Here is a 22081-nt window from a genome sequence, read left to right as displayed (position 1 = left end):
CACATCGATGTTTCTCTCTCTCCTCCCCTCCCTATTATAAAGAGCAGCTTATCAATTTCTATTTAAAAAGTCTGCTAAGATTTTGAGATTGTGTTGAATCCACGGATCAATATGAGAACTGTCAAATTGAGCCTTCCAGTCCAGGAACATGGAATATCAACTTCTCTCAGCCATTTTAAGTAGTTAGCAGTGTACAAGTATTGTACTTTTTTTAAATTACATTTATTCCGAAGCACTTTAGTCTTTGTGATGCTATTTTTGGATTGTTTACTTGTAGTATATAGAAATAATTTTTTAAAAATCTTAATCTTGTATCCTGGGACTGTGCTGAAGTCATTAATTCTAGTAGTGCTTATTTGTATGTGATTTCTTTTAAGATTTTTACCTACAGGATCATGTAACCTGTGAATAAAGACAATTTTACTTCTTCCTATTCAAGATGATGTTTTTAAGTTTTATTTTTCCTCTACTGTACAGGCTAAAACTTCCAGTAAAAATTTTTAAAAAATATTTTTATTGATTTCATAGAGGAAGGGAGAGGGAGAGAGATAGAAACATCAATGATGAGAATCTTTGATTGGCTGCCTCCTGCATGCCCCCCACTGGGGAACAAGGATGCAGCCCTGGGAATCCAAATGTGAACTCCTGGTTCACTGGTCAATGCTCAACCACCGAGCCACACCGGCCAGGCAACTTTTTTTATTTTTATGTTTTTAATCTTAAGGAAAAAGCATTCAGTGTTAGCTGTAGGTTTTTCATAGATGTCCATTATTAGGGTAAGGGAGTTTCCTTATAATCCTACTTTTTTGAGAGTTTTTACCATAAATGTTTGTTGAATTTTGTTAAAATACTGTCTCTCAAGTATTGGCTTTCAAAGCAGTGGGCAGCCAGACCTGAGTTCAGTATCAGGTAGACTTTTTCTGTCCTCTCAAATGTCTAAGAAGTTTTTCACTGATAATATTTGAAATTAAATGTAATTGTCTAAGTATGTTCTTAATCCTTATATATTTTTATGAAATTACTGTATTGAGCTTCTTGATTTGTAGCTCCCTTAAAATCACCTCTATATTTGATATATTAAGATAAGAACAAACTTCTGTTTGACCCAGCGATCCCACTTCAGGGAATATATCCTAAAAACTCCAAGACACCAATCAGAATGAATATATGCACCCCTATGTTCATAGCAGAGTTATTTACAATATCTAAGATTTGGAAACAGCCCAAGTGCCCATCAGTAGATAAATGGATAAAAAATGCGGTTGGGACATTTACACTATGGAGAACTATGCGACTGTAAAAAAAAAAAAAAGAGGGCTCTCTTACCCTTTGGGACAGCATGGATGGATCTGGAAAATATTATGCTAAGTGAAACAAGCCAAACTGAGAAAGACAAATATCCCACTGGCTGCTTGTCTCTATGTCTGGTCCCTCCAACGCAAGCCACTTGTTTGCATCAAATACGTTCACTGAAATCCTTAACACCTAAGGCCCTCACATGGACAAACAGACTAAAAAGTGCAGTCGCAGACCCAAGCTTTGGGGAGTGAAAAGTACACCCATGACCTTGTTTGGGGGGCGTCCTTGGTAACCGTGGGTCCCGCCCTGATAGGCAGCTCTCAGGCTGTGTGACAACTCAGGAAGGTGTAAGTTTCTCTCTCACACCATCCACTTCATCAGCAGCATCTGACTCCTCGCAGCAGGTGGGGAGCTTGGGCCCTTTGGGACAGCATGGATGGACCTGGAAAATATTATGCTAAGTGAAATAAGCCAAACTGAGAAAGACAAATATCCCACTGGCTGCATGTCTCCAAGTCTGGTCCCTCCAACGCAGGTCGCTAGTTTGCTTTTGCTCTACGCACGCGCGGCAGAGGACGGTCGTTCTTCAGGGCGGGGGAGACCATGATCATCCCCCTTTCACTCGCAGTTGCAGGATGAGTCCACACTGTGCCCTCGGAGCCACCGCCTGTCACCGCCGCCACGCGTGGGCCGGCCCGCTTCACAGCCCTCCCTCCCCAACCCGGGCCGCCCCAGACGCGCCGCAACATCAGCCACTCTCTCGCGCGCCAGCCGGGCCCCGGGGAAGGGGAGCGCCGCTCGACGCCGCCGGTGCGTGATGACGCACGTGCGCGCGCGAAGACGTGAGGACGCCGGCGGGCCGTAGAGAACGTGAGTTTCCGCCTCTGTTTGGTCCGGTTCGCGGCGCCGGTTCTGCGCGGCTTTTTTAGACTTTTCCCAGGGCCGCGGCGCCGGCGGCGGGGCGGGGGCTGCGGGGCGACTGTCGGCGGCGTCCCCGTAGGGCCCGGGACACCGGAGAGGATGTGGCAGGGGAGGGGGTGGGGACAGGCGCGGGTGCGGGTGCGGGTTGGAGGCGTAGCCTCCGCAGCCTAGGCACCCTGGAGATGGGCGATCGCGGAGGGCGTTTCCTAGAGCGACCCTGCCGGGGTGCTCTTCGCCCGCTCTCCTGAGGCCGACTACAGGGAATGACCTGCCGAGGCTCTCAGGATGGGGGTAGCTCCCTGGGGGTCCTGAAGGGTTGTCTTTGAAAGCAGGAGCTTACTGCGACGTTGCATCAGCAACAGCTTTCACTTTCAGTTGCACTTGGAACAGTAACTTTCTGTTCTCAGAACTACCGGTGTGCAAGCACGCCCCAACCCCCTAACCCGAGGAGTGGTGTTTCCCTTCACTGGGTATAGGAAATCCACCCATCCCTTTAACCCCTTTCCGCCCAGACCTTCAAAGCCTCTCCAAAACCGGATCAGCATCTCTTTCCAAGACTCGGGGTGCTCGCAAAAGGAATCATCGCTTAGTCACGATTGAGCCATCTATATACGTGTAGGTCCCTTTGCAGTACACTCAGTGACAGCTGGACTTTCCTCTTTTCTATTTTTTTCCCCTTTGGAATGTCTTCTTAAAAGTCTGTCTACTGTCTTAAATGTATATGTCACATTTTGCTGTTTCTACATTGGTTTCCTAAATTGTCCCTGGACTACTAGTATCAGCATCAGTCTGGAACTTGTTGGAATTTGTAAATTTGGGGGACTTACAGAGTCAGAAATCTATTTCAACAAGCCTTCCGGTTGATCCCAGTGCACCTGGGTGCTAAAGTTTGGGAATTACTGGCATATTGATAAAGAGCAGCCATTGGGAGTCACCGTGGAATTTGACAGAATGGAAGGGATCCATGTGGGGCCTTTCCTGGGTGTCGGATCTTGGACAAGTTACTGAAAGGTTACTTCATAGGGTGTCTAAGTATTCAATGTGAAAGTTCAGGAAACGTGTTTAACACCAGCATACATAGAAAACACTCAAAGATGAGATGTTAATAACCGTTGACTATATAAAATCTATACATCGACTGGTGGAAGGGTCTTCATTGGGTTAGATATGGGTTGTAGTGCACGGATATTGTGATGACTGCTTAGATGGCATTTTATTTGTTTGTGCCTTCCCGGTTATATTCTACAGAATCAAGGTTGTTTATTGGAGGCAGGATATTCAGTTAAAAGTTATAGTAATATGTACTATCTCATACCAGTGCTGTGGTGGCTGGAGAATTTTTAAGAATCACATTAGTTATTGTTAAAAAGTGCTTTAAAATTTTTTGGCCTTCTGGTCTCCAGCTGAATTATACTTTTTGATCCAGAATTTGGTAAAGAAGGTAGAATGGATAACTGACCAGAGATTAGCCTTAGGTCTGCGGAGTATTATGGAGCGGTGACTTGCAAGCATAAGACAAGGCTGGAGATGTTTCCATCCTTATCTTCCTTTCCCAAATGTCAGACTGTACAGCTCAGATAGTGGGGAAGGCCGCCTCCCACCCGTTCTCCATGCCTCCGTTTTCCGGGAGCATCACAAGAGCTAAGTTCGGAGTGCCAGCCACCTGTGGTTTTTGCAGATCATCAGTTGCAGTGGTATTCACAGCTTTCCCCTTCCTTTTCCAGGGGGCCACTTTTGGGGGAGAAAGAGAAGTATTCAGGATTTGAAGCAGGTGCCTTAAAGCCTAGACTCATTCCAGTGTTGGGAAGAGTCAGTGCCACTCTGTGGCCTAACCAAAGGCTGAATTAGAGCACACTGCTCCCAGGACCTTGCTGTGGCTCCTGGATATCGTGGGTGAGCGAGTTTTCAGATAAACAGGAGTCACGTCGGATATCAGCTGCTACAAATAATTTTGGTAATGCTGTCCCATAATGAAGCATTCATTTTCCAAAGGCCCCCACATTTTTCTTGTCCTCTGTTTCAGAAAGGCAGCTCTATAGCAGGGGTTTGGGGTCAGGAAGACCCTGCTTTGAACCCTGCCTCTGCTGCATACTGATTGTATCCATTAGACAAGTTCACATCCTCCCAACCTTAATTTCCTCTCCTGTCAGATAGGAGTCATGGTGTGTGATTGCCTCAGGACATTGGATAAAATGAAATGAAGGGCAAAACCTGTCCACCAGGTGTTAGGCATAGAAGCTCAGTCACTACTGCATGGCAGACAGTAGGAAAAGGTAGTTACCACCTCAAACCTAACTTTATCTCATTCATTTCCTCTTATGAATGAGGTCGTTTTATTACCTAACTGCACTGCTGTTCTTTTTAAATGATCATAGATGCTGAAGTGAAAAGTCAAACCTTTCACATTATAGTGACCCAAAGAAAGCAAACACTTGGATAAAGTTAAAACTCTAAACATGGTAGAAAAACACTGTAGTTTTATCACCATCCAGAGCAACTTCCATAAGACTTTTTGGGGTGCTTACTGGAAGCTGAAGGTCAGGGGTGATTAATATTTAAATTTCTTCAATTAGTTAACAGGGACAATCAGTTATAGAAGGGGGCACTATGTTAGAGGAGATGAGACCTCACTAAAAATATGCACCAAAGTATAAGAATATACTATTAGCTCTGATATTGTTATTTTTCAATATGGATGCTTAATGATAGATAGCAAAGTGAACATTTTTGTTCCATTTTTTAAAAAAGTTTATATGTGTGTGATAAAAGTTTATATGTGTGTATATATATGTACATATATCCTACATAATAAAAGCCTAATATGCTAAGTGTCCGATTGTCTGGTTAACCAATCAAAACGTTATATGCTAATGATATGCTAAGGCCGCTCAACCACTCCCTATGATGTGTACTGACCACCAGGGGGCAGACAGTCGACTGGTTGACCAGTTGCTATGACATGCATTGACCACCAGGGGCAGACGCTTCAACCAGTAGCTTTGCTTGCTGTTGGGGTCCAGCTGATTGGGACTGAGTGAGATGGGCCGGACACGCCCTGGAGCCCTCCCACAGTCCCTCTCTGGCTGGCCAACCTCCCACATCCCTCTCCGGCCTCAACTGTGCACCAGTGGGGTCCCTGGCCTGGCGTGTGCCCTCTCGCAATCCACGACCCCTTTGGATGTTGGAGAGCCGGTTTTGGCCCAATCCCGCTCAACGCAGGAGCTGCCCCCTGGTAGTCAGTGTGTTCCCACAGCGGGAGCGCTGCTCAGCCAGAAGCCAGGCTCACGGCTGGTGAGCTCGACAGCAGTAACTGGAGCCTCTCCCACCTCTGTGGCAGTGCTAAGGATATCTGACTGCCGGCTTAGTCCGTTCCCCCTGGTGAGTGGCCCTAAGTTGTCAGTTGGATATCCCCGAGGGCTCCTGAACTGTGAGAGGACGCAGGCCGGGGCCAAGGGACCCCCTTCCCACGTGCATGAATTTTGTGCACCAGGCCTCTAATATATATATGTTATATATAAATATATGAGCATGGAAAATACTTGAAAGGAGTCATACCAGGTCATAATTACTTGCAATATGGGGATTGGGTAAATATATACATTCATGTAAAGTTAGATATGTGCATGTTTATGTAAACATTCTTTTTAAAAGATAAATGATGCTTTAAAATGATTTACTTTTAGGCTGCAGTTGTTGTCATCCAAGCAGTGGGCCTCAGATATTTTTAAAAGCAGGGAACCCTATTTAGCAGAATCTCACCTGTAGCGCTCAGGAGCTAAGAGGCTTTAATGAAGGGCACAGGGCTTCTGCAGGAACACACCTGAGACATGTCCCTGGGACCTAGGAGTCCAGGTCACGGGTCTGAAACTCTTTGTCTGAGGGATAGGAATCCTCAGGAGATGAGCTACACCTAAGAAAGTCATGGCAGTAAGAATTCTTGTGAGTGAGAATCACAGACGTGTTCTGAAAACAATGCCTAAGGTTTTCAGCAGTGTTGAACAGGTAGTATACTGCAGCTTCTCATGCAGAGGAGTGATTATTTAAAACAAAATCCAACCTTTAGTCTGACCCATATTTTACAAAAATAGAGAGGTGTCTATGTACATTTTTTGAGAATTCATCTAAGCTTTTTTTTTTAATCCCGCAAGTATGGGCAGCTGTATCACTGTTAGAGCTATTTAATATTTTAACTGGCTGTTGTTTAGCATTACAAATGACTCAAAGAAAAAGAAACAAGGAGTCCATGGAAATACATTACTTGTGTTTACTGCCCCTGGGGTTTTTTGTTGTACGGAAGAATCTGGTTTGCATTTATATGATAAAAGATTTTTCTTAGAGTTAATGTTTAGTTGATAGTGAGCTTTCATAAGAAAAATAATTTCAAATGAATGCTAAGAATCAGATTGTTATTAATAGGGGAAGTAATATCGCATTGTCTTTTTTTACACATTGAGGAGGGTTTCCTGGTGACAGCTGGAGTGTGGGGGAGGGGCGTCACTTTCAGTCAACCAGCTGCTCTGTGCAGCATCCTGATGGTGACATTTCAAAGCCTGTGGATAATTTTGGCTGTATTCAGAAAAGAAAATGTATCGAATTTCTGGGAAGCAATAGATAGTGTGCAAGAGCCCTTTGGGATCTAGATGATAGCCAATTAACCACGAATGCATTCAGGTTTCCATGTTGGTGTTAGTTACCATCTACTTTCTTGGACATTGTTACATGCACATAATAGTTATAAAGCAATAAAGCTTAGTTTCATGGGGGGGGGGAGGCTCATTACTTTATGGAGAGGAAGGGAGAATGGAGAATAAACTTTGGGGGTGTGCTTATTGCTTTCGCATAATACGCTGTTTCATCTAGTCTTCACAATGACTCCAGGAAGTTAGGGAAGTTTTTCTCATCTCTGGGTAAAGAAGCTCAGCAGGATTGATTATATGATTTGCCCGCGGTCACGTACCAGTAAGCGATGGCATCCAGATTTGACCGCAAATCTGGCTTCAGCTCCAAGAGGGTTGTCATAAGAATAACAGCTGTTTCTCCATAGTGTTAACTTGCTTTTGCATTTTTAATTCAAAGTGTCAATATCAGGAGAGTTATGAGTGAAATTTATATACATATTACAATTACTTCAGTTCTATATACATAGTATATAGGGAGAGAGAATGGGGGAGAGAGAGTTGCCAGCTACTACTAATTTTGGATGTTTTCTCCTTGAGGAAAGTCTCTTGGGCAACACTGAAAGAAATTTTGATACTGTTTTTATGTTACAAATAGCAGCGATTTGCAATTATGTGTTATAATGAATCAGTTGTGATTCTAAGTTTGAACAAATGGAGAAATAAATAATGTGCATATTGCCCTGTACCAGAAGTCCCTGCCTTCATAGCAAAGTTTTCAAGACTTCCTCCTTTCTTTCAAGGTGTATTAATTTTGTATTAATACGAAACCTTACAGATTTCTAAATTTCCAGCTTGTAGCTATATATTCACCAAGTGATGACTTAAATCCTTTTATTTTTGTGAGATTGCTCCACAGCTTTTGATTATGAATTTCAATGGTCATTTCATCTCCTTCCCCATTGCCCACAGGACAATGCCTGCCCCAGTGTTTTCTTTATTTCTCCCCCCACACATCATATAAAACTTTGACAATTAATTTTGCTACATTCTAAACATTCCATGCACTTTTATATACACTGAGTGGCCAGCTTATTATGATCTCTGAACGCATAATAATCTGGCCACTCAGTGTATTTGTGTATCAAATGGGTACCAAAAGTATTCTAGACTTTTGGTGGAGATCAACCACCTATTTGCCCTGAGCTTTCTAACAGCCAGTGCAAAGGGGAAAACTGATCAGGTGCACAATTTATAGTATCTTTGATATCGAATGAATGAGGTACTCAAGAGAAGTACACTGAGTGGCCAGATTATTACGCGTTCAGAGATCATAATAATCTGGCCACTCAGTGTACAGTTCTATTATATTGCTTTATCACACTATATTATTGCTGTTTGTGTGTTTGCTTCTCTTTCTAGGCTATGGTTGCCTAAAAGGACAGTGCTTGCCCCTTAGTGGATGCTCAGATATTATTAAACTAGACGCCCAGTGCACGAATTCATGCACCAGTGGGGTCCCTCAGCCTGGCCTGCGGGATCAGACTGAAACCGGCTCTCCGACATCGCCTGAGGGGTCCCAGATTGTGAGAGGGCGCAGGCCAGGCTGAGGGACCTCACCAGTGCACAATCGGGGCCGTGGAGGGACACGAGAGGGCTCTAGGGCATGTCCGGCCTGTCTCACTCAGTCCCGATTGGCCAGACCCCAGCAGCAAGCTAACCTACCAGATGGAGCATCTGCCCCCTGGTGGTCAGTGTATGTCATAGCAAGCAGTTGAGCAGCCTTAGCATATCATTAGCATATTATGCTTTTATTGGTTGACCGGACAACCGGACACTTAGCATATTAGGCTTTTATTATACAGGACTAGAGGCCCGATGCACCAAGATTCATGCAAGAATGGGTCTCCCCTCCCCTGGCTGCTGGCATTGCCTTCGCTCTGGTCGGAGCAGCCGTTCTGCCTTCCCATGCTGCCCAGAGGCCCAGAGCAGCTGGGGTGGTGCAGAACCCCTGCGTCGTGGCCATGGCAACGACACAAGCATCCCGCCGCTCGATGCCTGCATATGCAAATTAAACCAACATCTTTGTTGTGTTAATTTGCATACTCACTCCTGATTGGTTGGTGGGCGTCGCAAACGTACAGTCAATTAGCATGTTACTCTTTTATTAGGTATATGAAGGAATATAGACACCGAGATATAAAATTATATACAAACGCTTTTATTGCTGTCATTTCACATTCATTAGTTTTCTTCCCTGGGCTCATGATTAGGGAAAGGTGATATTGGTGGGGTTTTTTAAAATGTGATAATTTATGTCTGTGATTGAATTGCATGATGGTGAAAACGAAGAAATAAATCTTTCCAAAGAAAAGCATGCAGGATACTTCCATGATCCTTCCTTAAGGCTGTGAGATTCAAGAGGCTATCGTTCATTTTTTTTCTTTTCTTTCAGTGGATGAATCTAATTGATTTATTGTCCAAAAGTTCTAGTCAGAAGTTTTCATCAAGTGATAACATTTTATTAAATGTTTAAATGAGTCTTATTTTCAGTGAGGAGCGAAGTCAGGGAGTGTGATGTTTTGAAAATCACTTCAATACTTAGAAGTGTCTTTGAAAACATAAACCTTACATAAATAGAAGACAATTTTAGAACAAAAGTTTTTCCTTTTGAAATGATATTCTTCATCCAGTGTCCAAGTGTTTGCACTAACTATATGACTTTGAGAGGCCTTTGCCTTACTCATGCAGAAGTTACTCTCACACTCACGTGCTTACACTGTACACTCTTTTCTCTGAGGGCATGCCTGGAGCAGACCTTTGAGATATTGCTTTTATACCTTCCATGTTTTGATTCTTCTAGGGGCTAGAATATTGTACTCAGTAGAAAATGAGAGCTGGTAATGCTTGAAGTAAACTAGGATTTGCTTGCCAGTCCTTGGCAAATGCTTTACTATTCTGGGTAGGGATCTTTGACAGCAAACAACAAAAACTAAGTTAACTAGTTCATCCAGATAACTCAAGAGCAAGAGGTTGGAAGTGTATGGGTAAGCTCAGAGAACTGACAGAAAAGCCAAACCACCAGGCTACAGACAGCAGCTTGGTGGGGTCTCAAGGTTTGCATAGACCTAGTAGATTAAAAAATTCTTTTTTAAAAATATATTTTATTGATTTCAGAGAGGAAGGGCGAGGGTGAGAGAGATAGAAACATCAATAATGAGAGAGAATCATTGATCGGCTCTCCCCTGCACACCCCCTGCTGGGGATGGAGGTGCAACCTGGGCATGTACCCTTGTCTAGAATTGAACCCAGGACCCTTCAGGTCCACAGGCCGATGCTCTATCCACTGAGCCAAACCAGCTAGGGCTGGAAAATTTTTTAAGTTAATGCTCTGAGTGTCAACTCCAGGAGTCGTTGGTATTAGTGTCTCTACACACAAGTTTTAGATTCCAGGGAGAGAGTTATTATTCCAATTCTGATCACTGGCCCTTTTGATTGCTGGGTCCCCTGAGGACCACATCCAGTGGAGGTCTGAGGTAGATTCCTATTACTGAAAGAATGAGGTATTGATGCTGGGCAGGCAAAATCCCCACGCTGTCCCTACCACCTAGTAATTAGTGGACATCCTGTGTGCTTTCTGGGAGCAGAAACAACATCTCTGAAGTCTTGACTACTTCTTATACTGGGCAGATTTCGGTTACATAAATAATTCACCAACAATCCTTACACACATTAATTTAAAGGGTGTGGTGGCTATCACTTTTTCATTGATTTTAGGTAGACAAAGAAATCTGGCATGGAGCAACTGGGTGGAATTACTTAAATCCTCTTGAAGGGAGAGATGGTGGGATGCTGGCATTGCTGCTCCCCATGTCTGCTGGTTTAGGCCCTATGTCTGATGGGCTGTCAGTTGAAGAACTTTAATGAGCCCTCATTACACTAAAGCTTGTAGTCTGTGAGAGAAGGAACTGGCTTATGATTGATATTGGATATCATACGTGGTGATGGATCAAAATTGGAGTTGGCACTAATTCACCTCGCTGTGGAGCAAAAGTCAGGACTATGTACAAAATCCAGTAGTTTCATTTTTCATGTATAAAGATAATCTAATCATTTTTGTTAAGACAGTAACACTTTAAAAAGGAGGGGAAAATAAAAATTTGGCCATCTGACATTTTGAGATTTTTTAAAAAATTCTGAAATGGAGGATCATTAAATTTTCAAATGTTGTGATGATTTAAAGATAATTTTGACAGAAAGTGTGGTTTGACATTTTATTATAAAATGTATTGTAGTTAGAGACTCACTTCTACTTTCATGTGTCTTCCAAACACCCATATTGTTTAAAATAATGTGTGTGTAATTGAATATCATGAAGCGGTTTAAAAATGTGGGATCATAGCCCTGGCCAGGTGGCTGAGTTGGTTGGAGCATCATCCTCTAAACCAAAAGGTTGCAGGTTCAATTCTAGGTCAGGGTACATACCTAGGTTGGGGGTTTGATCCCTGGTTGGAGCACATGAGGGGGGTCAATCGATGTCTCTCTCTCTTTTTCTTTCTCTGTCCTCTCCCTTCTGCTCTCTCTAAAAATCAATAAAAACATATCATCTGGTGAAGATTAAAAAAAGAAAGTGGGCCTGGCCAGTGTGGCTCAGTATGAGTGTTGACCTATGAACCAGGAGGTCATGATTCCATTCTCAGTCAGGGCACATGCCTGGGTTACTGGCTGAATCCCTGGTAGGGGGTGTGCAGGAGGCAGCTGATCAATGATTCTCTCTCATCATTGATGTTTCTATCTCTCCCTCTTCCTTCCTCTCTCTGAAATCAATAAAAGTATTTTTTTTTTAAAAAAAAAGTGCAATCATAGAAAACCCAGAAAATCCTAATTGGTTACTAAGTTATAAAAATACTGTAAAGCTATCTAAAATTTTTTATGTTGTCTTAATTTATTTGTTTATATGGGTTAAAATCACTGTCACTTCTAAGTTTATAAATATAAATAATCTCAATATAATCTCATTTAATGCTCACAACACCAAATATGCCTGCATTATTTCCTTTTACAGGTGGGAAATGGCCGTTAAATGACTTTCCTAAGGTCACATAGCTGGTGTACCGTAGAGATTTTACCAAAAAGACCACGCCCTCAAACACTGTCCTACACTCTGCGTACGTTAATATTGCCAGCCCTGTGCGTCAGCTTGACAAAAAACCCGGGGACATGTCTTTTCCCAGAGCCTGTCTGTTTACCCCAGCTGCCTGACAACTTCTTTATGTTCGGGAACTCTTCAGATGTGTCGCATCGCCCGTCACCTGTGCTCCTGTTTGCTGTGAACGCGGCAGCCCCTCCTGCGGTGCAGGGTGCGCTCTGTGAAGCGTGTTGTCCTGTGTGCCGTAGAGCAGCCTGGCAGCCTTTCATGCCGAGTCCAGCAAGGTTGCTTTTTTCATTTAACAGAGCTGGGTGTCGCTTCCTAGGTGAACAATAATTAAATGCGCTTAAGGATGTATTTGATTAACAGGAAGCTGACCTGTGTAAATTAATTATAACTGCGATGATGTCATAGCCTTGTCTTTTATTATTAGCCAGGTAATCGACCAGAAGTTTGGGAGCTTATTGTAACTGACAGTTAGGGGTTTGACCTTGTGTGCTGTCTAGAGGCGAAACGTGCACAATGCATGTAAATGCGGCGTGTTCACTGTGCTGCATGTGTGGTCGGAGCATCTGACCTTGGGTTCTTATTTTTACTCTGTACTGCTCTGAGGAAATTGGTAGACTCAAACAGAATATTACACTGAATTCTCTTCGTAAAAGCATAGGGCCAAACACAGATGTCTGTGTCATTGAGTAATTGCAATCAGATGGGAAACCTGGCATATTTAGGATGTGTAGTCAAATAAACAAATGCCCTGAATTAAATGAATCTTGTTTTTAAGTTCCACGTGAAGGATGGCAAAACAACTTTCGGTAGAGAAGGCGTAACAATAGGGGCATATTTGATAAGTTGAGAGAATTTGTCCCCTCCTATTCTAATTTGCCAGAGAAAGTTCAGAGCATGTGGTATTTTCAGTATTTGAGTGATGAGAGCCTCTAACTTTGGTGGATTTGGTTGAAGAATGGGATGATGGTGGTAAACATGGCGGGGGAGTGGGATAATAAGGACTAACCAGCAGTGGTTCCTGGGTGTAGGTGGTCCTCTCTCCTGCACACTTTACTAGGGTTGTCAGCTCTGCGGGAATATGACATACACATTCCTAAACTCACCATTCCGAGCACAATCAGGCAGTAAAATCCACAGAGCTTATGGGGTACATAGTATTAGGAGCAAAACACCCCAAAACTTTGTCAGTGGTACATTAAAAAGAAGAGCTAGGCCCTGGCTGGTTTGACTCAGTGGTTAGAGAGTCGGCCTATGGACCAACAGGTCCCGGTCAGGTCACATACCTTGGTTGCAGGCTCCATCCCCTGGCAACCAATCAATATGTCTCTCAGCTCTCTCTCTCTCTCTCTCTCTCTCTCTCTCTCTCTCTCTCTCTCTCTCTCTCTCTCTCTCCCTCTCCTCTCTCTCCTCTCTGTCTCTGTCTCTCTCTCCCTCCCACTCCTCGTTCCCCTCCAATCTCTCTTTCTCTCTAAAAAAATAAATAAATAAAATAATATCAATGGAAAAAATATCCTCAAGTGAGGATTAAAAAGAAAAAAGAGAGATAGGAACCTAATAAAATAGCACAATTTTACACCTTATATAATCAAAAATATACAAGTGCTACCATAAATATGGCCCTCTCCCTTCAAAAAGTCCTAAATTTTGCTGTGGAAGTGGTTGCAACTTGTGAATTATTGTCAGTGGAGGAAGGAGGGTTATCTGGAATTGGATGGCAGACATTGATGGGTGTAATTCATAATACACTCTATGAACTTGAGATAGCTGGTTTGAGGTGTGCAAATGTAATTCATAATACACTGTGAACTTGAGGTAGCTCGTTTGAGGTGTGCAAATGTAATTCATAATACACTGTGAACTTGAGGTAGCTGGTTTGAGGTGTGCAAATGTGTACATTTTGTGGATTTCCATGAAGCTTGATTCAACTGGGTATACTTTTCTGCATCCACCTGGTACTTCTTGCTAATGAAATATAATCAAATGCGAAATACAAATTATGCTCAAATTGTTCCCTGATACTGTACATTAATTACAGTTGACAAATTTGCTTGTTTTAAGTACTGCAGCAGAAGCGACGGAGCCCAGTCAGGGAGTGGTGCTGGCAGTGCTGCGAGTTCTTTGCCTGAGTGCTTTCTCTGGCCCCTGACACCTGTTTTGCCTGCTATGGCAAGCCACAAGGGACAGGAGTTAAGGCAGACCCCTAGTCTTGGGGATAGCACTGAGGCATAACTCTACTAGTTCCCAGGGTTCCTGGTGGGATTATGCGCTAGTACTCATAGTGACGGCTGGCTTAACAATGCATACATTTTTGGCTCTTGCCTTCCCTATCTTGCTTCTCCATGACCCTATCAAGGTATTTGTCACCTTCTAAATAAATTACTTGCACAGAGACCTTTGTCTCAGATCTGCTTCTGGGAGAAGCCTAACCTATAACAGTGATGTATAACAATAACAAGTAGCTACATTCATCAAGAGTGTGCTAATTGAATCCTCATACTAACCCATTTGAAGATGGGGAAACAAACATGGCTTGATGAATTTGCCTAAGATAAGTCACACAGCTCATAAATAGACCAGCCGTCTTTGCCACCACTTAGCACTGAGCAAAGACTCAGGGAAATACGATCTGATTGGGAACTAGGCATAGGATAGTAATAGAAAATAAGGTTAAGTACTCAATGTTTTAAATTTAATTACCGGGGCTTCAAGGGGCCTTTTAGCAATGTCTCCTATTATGCGATTACAAAAGGTGTTTGTTTTTAAAGCAGCTGCTTGGGTTGGGGGTATGGCATTGGAATGTCCACCTAATTTGGACTTTTGCACGTCAGTATTTTTCCCAGAGTTAGGGAAGTGCCGAGAGGAGCGAGGCCTGGCCACCCTTCTAAGGTGCCGTCATCCTGGTCTCTCATGTGAATGTGCATGATTATAGGCAGAGTCTACAGGGGAGGGGACCTTTATAGGGTCCCCTTTCCTGGTGTTCCTATCCCTGGGAAATCCAAGGTGAGGTGACATAAGAGGCCCTGTGCCTGTGTGTCCTTTCTGAATGCTCCCTGATCCCAGGGAGGATGCTTGAAAGCTGCGCAGCAAATGGGCCGCAGTAAGTGAATAACAGTATGTGTGTGCACAAAAGGGCTCCTATTAACTGCAGAATCTTCTGTCAGACTTTTCTGGTGACTTAGAAAATAAGCTGGGGTAGTTCTGTCTCTGAATCTACACTCTTTGTCATCCTGGGAGTGGGGGGTGGGTTAGCATGGCTGCCTCTCCGATGATGTGCAGGGAATAAACAAAGCAACTTCTGAACTCCTTTAAAAGAGCAGCAGTTGCCCTAACTGGTTTGGCTCAGTGGATAGAGCATCGGCCTGTGGACTGAAGGGTCCCAGGTTCAATTCCCAGTAAGGGCATGTGCTGGGTTGTGGGCTCGATCCCCAGTAGGGGGCGAGCAGGAGGCAGCCGATCAATGGTTCTCTCTCATCATTGATGTTTCTATCTCTTTCTCTCCCTTTCCCTTCCTCTCTGAAATCAATAAGAATAATTTTTTTTAAAAAAATACAACAAACAGCAGCAGTTGTGTGCACTTTGTCCTTTTCCCCCTCTGAGCCTAAAAACTCTGCCTGACCCAATAGATGGTCAGTATGTTACTTTGTTGTCTGATCATATTGGTGACCTTGTTAAAATTTAGCCTCTTCTAAGCCTGAAAGAAGTTAAACTTTCTTTCACCAGGCAGAATTGATAGATGTTTTTCTCTCGGTCTCTCTCTCTCTCCCTCTGCATCTCTCTGTCATTTTCTCCATCTATGTCTCAGCCTCTGTGTTTGGGGAGAACATTTCAGTCTTCAGACTAGACTTCAGCTTTCTGAGCTTTTTGTGCTGCCGAGCAACTTAACCCAACCGAACCTGAAGAAATGGACCATTTAAGTATTTGATGATCTTGAACATTCAGGACCCCCAAGCTAGGAGCAGAACCAGCTGGAAGGAAGTGCTGTCTCACTGGGGAATAGTCTGCCCCGTTCGTTTTAATCAACTCTTTGTGCCTTTTACCAAAAGTTTTCAAATTGCCAGGAGTCCCTCACAGACTCTCACCACTACCACAGCCTCATCTTTTCCTTTCACTTTGGCAAAACCCCAGTCCCTTGGAATGAATGAATTGTGGATCTTCATTTCCTTTGCTCTGTGTAAGTTAACTGGCATTAAGCTGACACACACAGCCAGTTGTTATTGAAACTAGTTCAGAGCATTTCCTAAATCTGCCATTCCTTTCCTGAGTCCTCTGCGTTTACCTGAGAGACCAGCTTATTATTCCTTAGGATTTCTTACCCTCAGCAGCCAGTCCTCAGTGTAGTAGCAAAGCTTGGTCTTGGTGCTGATAGTGCTGATGGCTTTTTGTTTGCTTGTTTTATCTTTTAGTTCTCACACCTTTTTACCCCCTTCTTGATGGCAGGGCCGGGTAGAAGCTGAAGTCTTCTGTTTAGCCTTGTGTACTTTGTACTGCGCCACGGTCCCTCTTGGTGAAATTGATCTAGCATTTTCCAGCAGCAGTCGATCGATCTTATCACTTCCTGGATATTGTTAGACTCTTGGGATAGAGCTGATTACCAAAGGCCTGACTTGACCATTTCTTTCGGTGATTCCATTTATTGCCTTGGGAAGGTATTTCTATGGCTTAGAATAAGTGATTGTATCATTTGAAACCGCTTTCCTGTATTTAATTTAAACTTATCTTTTCACAGCTACCACCTTAGTTTTGCCTCAGTAATTATCTATACAAGAAACATGCAATTTTGGTCTTTCTTTTACGGTTCCACACCAAAACTGCAGAAAGGATTTCCACCAAATGGGGCAGTTATGTTTGGAATGGTCAGACTTAAAATATAAGGTAGGGGATGTGTGTGAAGTTCACTTTGGTGACCTCTGGTGGTAAGAGTACCCCATGTGGCTGCCTATCTGAGGAGATGGCCCCACTTAATTAAGCACCTTGGACAGAGAAAGCTGAGGGCTGAAATTTGAATCCCTGGAAAGTCTCCAGGGCAGAAGCTCCATTGAGCTGCTTCTAGAGTTTATAGAGCATCCTTCAGGAGAGATGGCAGGGCAGGGGATGATTTTCTTAGCAAGTGCTGTGTAGACCAGCTAGTACAGTGGTTCTCAACCTTTCTAATGCCGCGACCCTTTAATACAGTTCCTCATGTTGTGGTGACCCCTAACCATAAAATTATTTTCGTTGCTACTTCATAACTGTAATTTTGCTACTGTTAATGAGTCGTAATGTAAATATCTGTGTTTTCCGATGGTCTTAGGTGACCCTGCTAGCGGTTCTCAGCCAGTGGGTCGCGACCCACAGGTTGAGAACCGCTGCTGTAGAGCCTAAGACCGTCAGAAAACACAGATATTTACATTACGACTCTTTTTTAACAGTAGCAAAATTATAGTTATGAAGTAGCAACGAAAATAATTTTATGGTTGGGGGTCACCACAACATGAGGAACTGTATTAAAGGGTCACAGCATTAGAAAGGTTGAGAACCACTGAGCTAGTAGATAACATGGAACTAATATTGTCTTCACAGGATTGTGAGAATTAAATGAAACAAATGACACATAACTCCTTTGTAAACTATCAATAATTTCACATATATGTTATTTATTGGGAAGGTATATAAATATTATAAGACGTTGGATCCTGGGCTGAAAGGCTTGAAGTTGATCAGATGATAAAGATTTAACATCAGCTAATACTTTACAGTGCTTATTATGTTTTACATATGCTAACTCATCAACTCCATGAAGCAGGTTTATTATTATTTAGCATCTGTTTTATAAATGAGGACACTTAGGCATAAATTGATTGAGAACTTGCCCAAGGTTTTATCCAAGCAATTGAGCCAGGAATCAAACTCAGGCCACTTGGCTCCAGAGTTCATTCTATTAACCATAACACTGTTCAGTCTCATGATGAACTACAGAAAGCTGTTATAGGTGAGAAAGCATGATAGATTGGGGCAGGGGATAACATGATGAGATTGGATTTAAATCAAATGGAGTGAGGTATTGTATAAAGTGGACTGAGGGAAGACTGTCAGGTGATAGGGCATGGTCTTTGGTGAGGTTTGTCACCACATAACATATGCCCTTAGTAGTGGTTGCTTACTTGCCTGGAACATTCTTTTACTTCTGTTATTTTAGTGGTTTTAAATTCTAACTCACCAGCAGTCAGGTATTCTGCCTTCCACATGGATGGTATTTATATTTAAGGCAGACTATTTTAAAGGATAGTTGGACAGTGTCCCACTAAGGTAAGGAAACTTTTTTATTTGTTTTCATTTAGGGAGATGGTATATAAGTGGGGGAAGAAAGGAAGTCGTATATCTTAAGAACTCTAAGTCTGGTAGTTTAAAATTAGAGGGATTTAGCCAGTTGGCATTAGGGAGATAGTTAATGGTTATGTGGAGCCAAATGAGACAATTTCTCATGTAGTTATAACGATGAAGTGTATGAGTGTGGAGAACTACTGTATAAATGGGGGTCTCAGCAACCCTCAAAAGAGGAAAATGCTCTCAATTCTCAATTTCTCTTGGAACAGAGTCCCAGTTGTAGATAGTTCTGTGAATACATGCTGGAATGTAATTACTGAAAGTGGCACAATATTCATAAAGACTAGATTTCCATTACCTTCTTCATATAATTGGATTCCAGTTTTCATTTTTTATTCATGAAGTCAGTTTTCATTCATTTGATTGTCTTCCACGAGCACAGGGCCTCTTATGGTCCTCGGATGGAGATTCCTCCCTGCACCCCCAGGATCCCCATTGACCAATCAACTCAGGTAGCTGATGTGTTGTGGTAAATTGAACACAGTGTAGTGATGTGAAGCTGTTGCATTTAATATTTAAATATTAAGTTTTAAAATCATAATTTACATGTTATACATACAATTATGTATTGCATATACCAATTATGTATTGCACATAAGCTGTAAGCTTTTTGAAATACATTCATGTATTTGAAAAGTAGAAACAAATTACTTTGAAGTCTTTCATTAATAAATTCTTGTTAATTAAATGCAAATACATATTATACTATACAATTTTCTTATTTTCAAAAACTATCTTGAAAATCTGCATTTTGTAGTTAGGTTCTCTTTGGGCCTAAGGAAGCTAATGCCTTTTAGGGGAAAAAATTATGCTAAGTTGGAAAAAATTTATACTAAGGAGGAGAAAAAATTATGCTTAGAAGTTTTATTGGAAAAACAGAGAATTTTATTATTGTGCTGGACTAAAAATAGTTCTCATTTATTGGTCCTATAGTAACAAGCTGAGAAAATAATTTGTTATGTATGTTAGGATTTGAAAGCCATGAATGATAAGACTCCCGAGAGAGATACAGGAGAAGAAGTGGTCAGTTCAATTCATTCCTAGAAAGAGTAGACTGTCTTGAAACAGAATGAGAGAGAAAAAAAGCATCTAGTGTGTATAGTTTGACCAAGTTCATGTGGTATTTATGATGTACTAATTTGTTGTCCAACTCTTGTAATTTAAAAAGCAGAGGGAGTTTTTATGTTTAGCATAAAGAGTCTGCTATTTCCATAGCATATTTGCTTTGTTTGAAGCAATAAAGCACACTAGCCTTCTGTTTCTTTCAAAAGCGATTTTACAGTATCTGTAGTTGAATGTGATGGTCTAACCCTGCCCCTGCTATTGAACTACATTCCCATTCAACACAGCACATCACAGGGGAGGGGAGTGCTGACATCCTCGCAGTTGAACCTGAACAATCTCTTTGTAGTTTCATTTTTCTTTCTGAAGCATTCTTTTGACCGGAGCTTGTTAAACTGTTTCAGAAGGAGAGACAGAGATAGAGAGAGAGACAGAGATAGAGAGAGAGCGAGAGAGAGAGAGCTTGTCTGTATGGTTCTGTGTACCTGTGAGCATGTGTGTTTATACTATGTTTTAAGCAATGAAAATTGTAGCATTTTCTCATCAGTAGTCATTATGGAAATGTAAATCAATACCGCTTCACACCCACTAGGATGACTATGATTAAAAACTGGATAAAAACAAGTATTGTTGAAGATGAGAAACTGGAGACCTCTGACACTGCTGGAGGAAATGTAAAAGAGTGCAGACATTTGGAAAACAGATGGGCAGTTCCTCAAAAAGTTAAACATAGAGTTAACATATAACCCAGCAATTCTACTCCTAGGTATGTGCCCAAGAGAACTGAAAATAGAATCTATGTTTCTATAAAAAAAAACCTGTTTATGAATGCTCATAGCAGCACTATTCACTATAGCTGAAAAGTGGAAACAACCCAGATATCCATTATCTGATGTATGGACAAGTCAGTGTTGTATCTCTCTATAATGAAATGTCATTCTGTCATAAAAAGGAACTATTATATTATTAATACATGATACAACACAGATAAACATTGAAAACATGCCAAATGAAAGCAGCCAGACACAAAAGGCCACATGTTGTATGATTCAGTTTATATGAAATGTTTAGAATAGGCAAATCCATAGAGACAGAAAGTAGATTAGTGATTGCCAGGAACTGGGGGAGAGGGGAGAGTGGGGAGTGACTGCTAATGGGTACAGCGTTTCATTTTGGGGTAATGAGAATGGTCTGGAATAGATAGTGGTGTTGATTTTACAAACTTGTGAATATACCGAAAAACACTGAGTTGTACACTGTAAGATTGAATTTCATGGTATATGATATATATATATGTCAATTTAAAAAAAAAGCTTAAGCATCTAGACAATCAGGCATTAGCAAAGTACTGAGCCTGAGAGATAGTAGGCCTTTAATAAATACTTGCCAAATGAGTTGAACAAATTTACTCTGTCCCCTATGACTTTTTTAGGTAATATACTTGAAATATATGGAACTATTATTAAATGAAATTTGCCACATGCATGAAAATAGTAGTAATGGCAATAGCATTAATCAGTCTCACATATGTAGTGATTGGCCTTTTCTTGAGTCTTAAAGAAAAACACACAATTAAAAAAAATATCAGTGAATAATTGTCAGAGTTGTTGCACTTTTAGTGATATGGAAAGGCTTTCAGAATAGCATTTTATTATTCCCATTAAGACTGTCATTTCTTTCTTGTGAAACTAATTTGGTTACTATCCGATGCCAGATTGGATATATAATTTATAACGGTTGTATATTCTTGCAAGTTAATGCTCTAAATTGTTCTTAAACATTTAATCTGAAAGTTGAGATATATACCTCCCTATTAAATGATAATGATGAAATATGTCCCACTTTGTAAGTAGAGTTGAAAATCACCACAATTAGTTTCTTTTCCTTTTTTTATAGAACTCCTTTCTTTCCCCCTTGAGACACATTGGTTTCCCAAGTTATGAATTCAGTTTCTTTTGTTTGTTCCAGCCATTTAGTTTTTCTTATTACATACCTGTTAAATTTTTAATTTCTCATTAAAAGTAAATATGGATAATTTTCCTATCAATATTTCAAGAAGCCTTTCATTTTCTATCTGTCACAACTTTGGTGTGTATTACTACATAATTAAAATGCCATTTTTTTAAATCAACTAGTACTAGCAAAATAGCCTATTAATACATTTTAAATGGATCAGAGGTTAATTTCTATAAAGTTGAGATAAATATTGTAAACACTGTTCTGGAACTAAAAATGGTAAGTGGAACAATATGTATAGTGTTCTGGGGAAGGTTGCTACAGTTGCAGGAAAAATTCTTAGAGATAAACATCTCATAGGTATTCAGAACTTTTCAGTTCACTTATTGTATAATGAAGATGTAATAAAAAATACTAATCTTGAGTCATTGGTCAAATACTAAGCACTGACTGTATGCCAGTCACTGGGCTAGGCTGTGGGTATTCAGTGGTGATCAAAATGGATAAGACAGTTCTGCCCTTGGCTATTTATGCTGTAATCCTAGAGTTCCTGGTGTGGGAGCCCCCATGTGGCTGGAGCATAGTGACGGAGGCAGAGACCAGTGTGAGATGAGACCAGAGAAGTGGGCAGGGCACTAGTAAGCACAAGTGTTTAGTTATGGTGAAGAGTTTGGTCTTCATTCCAACTGTAATAAGCTACTGAAGG

General features: G+C 41.6%; 1 protein-coding gene across 13 annotated transcripts in view; it reads left to right on the top strand.

The window, feature by feature from the left end:
• Window positions 1–1938: 1938 nt before the first annotated feature.
• The window catches only part of RHBDD1 (rhomboid domain containing 1), a 105706-nt gene continuing 85563 nt past the window's right edge, over window positions 1939–22081 (top strand). For all 13 annotated transcript variants that reach the window (XR_008557441.1, XM_054723122.1, XM_054723124.1 and 10 more), the window contains exon 1: window positions 1939–2169. The gene's annotated coding sequence lies outside the window, so the exon portion shown is untranslated. The remainder of the gene's footprint in view (window positions 2170–22081) is intronic.

This window comes from Eptesicus fuscus, chromosome 11, assembly GCF_027574615.1.
Source record: "Eptesicus fuscus isolate TK198812 chromosome 11, DD_ASM_mEF_20220401, whole genome shotgun sequence".
Classification (NCBI taxonomy): Eukaryota; Metazoa; Chordata; class Mammalia; order Chiroptera; family Vespertilionidae; genus Eptesicus; species Eptesicus fuscus.
Note: the sequence above shows the minus strand (reverse complement) of the source record. Positions and strands in the feature narration are given on the sequence as shown.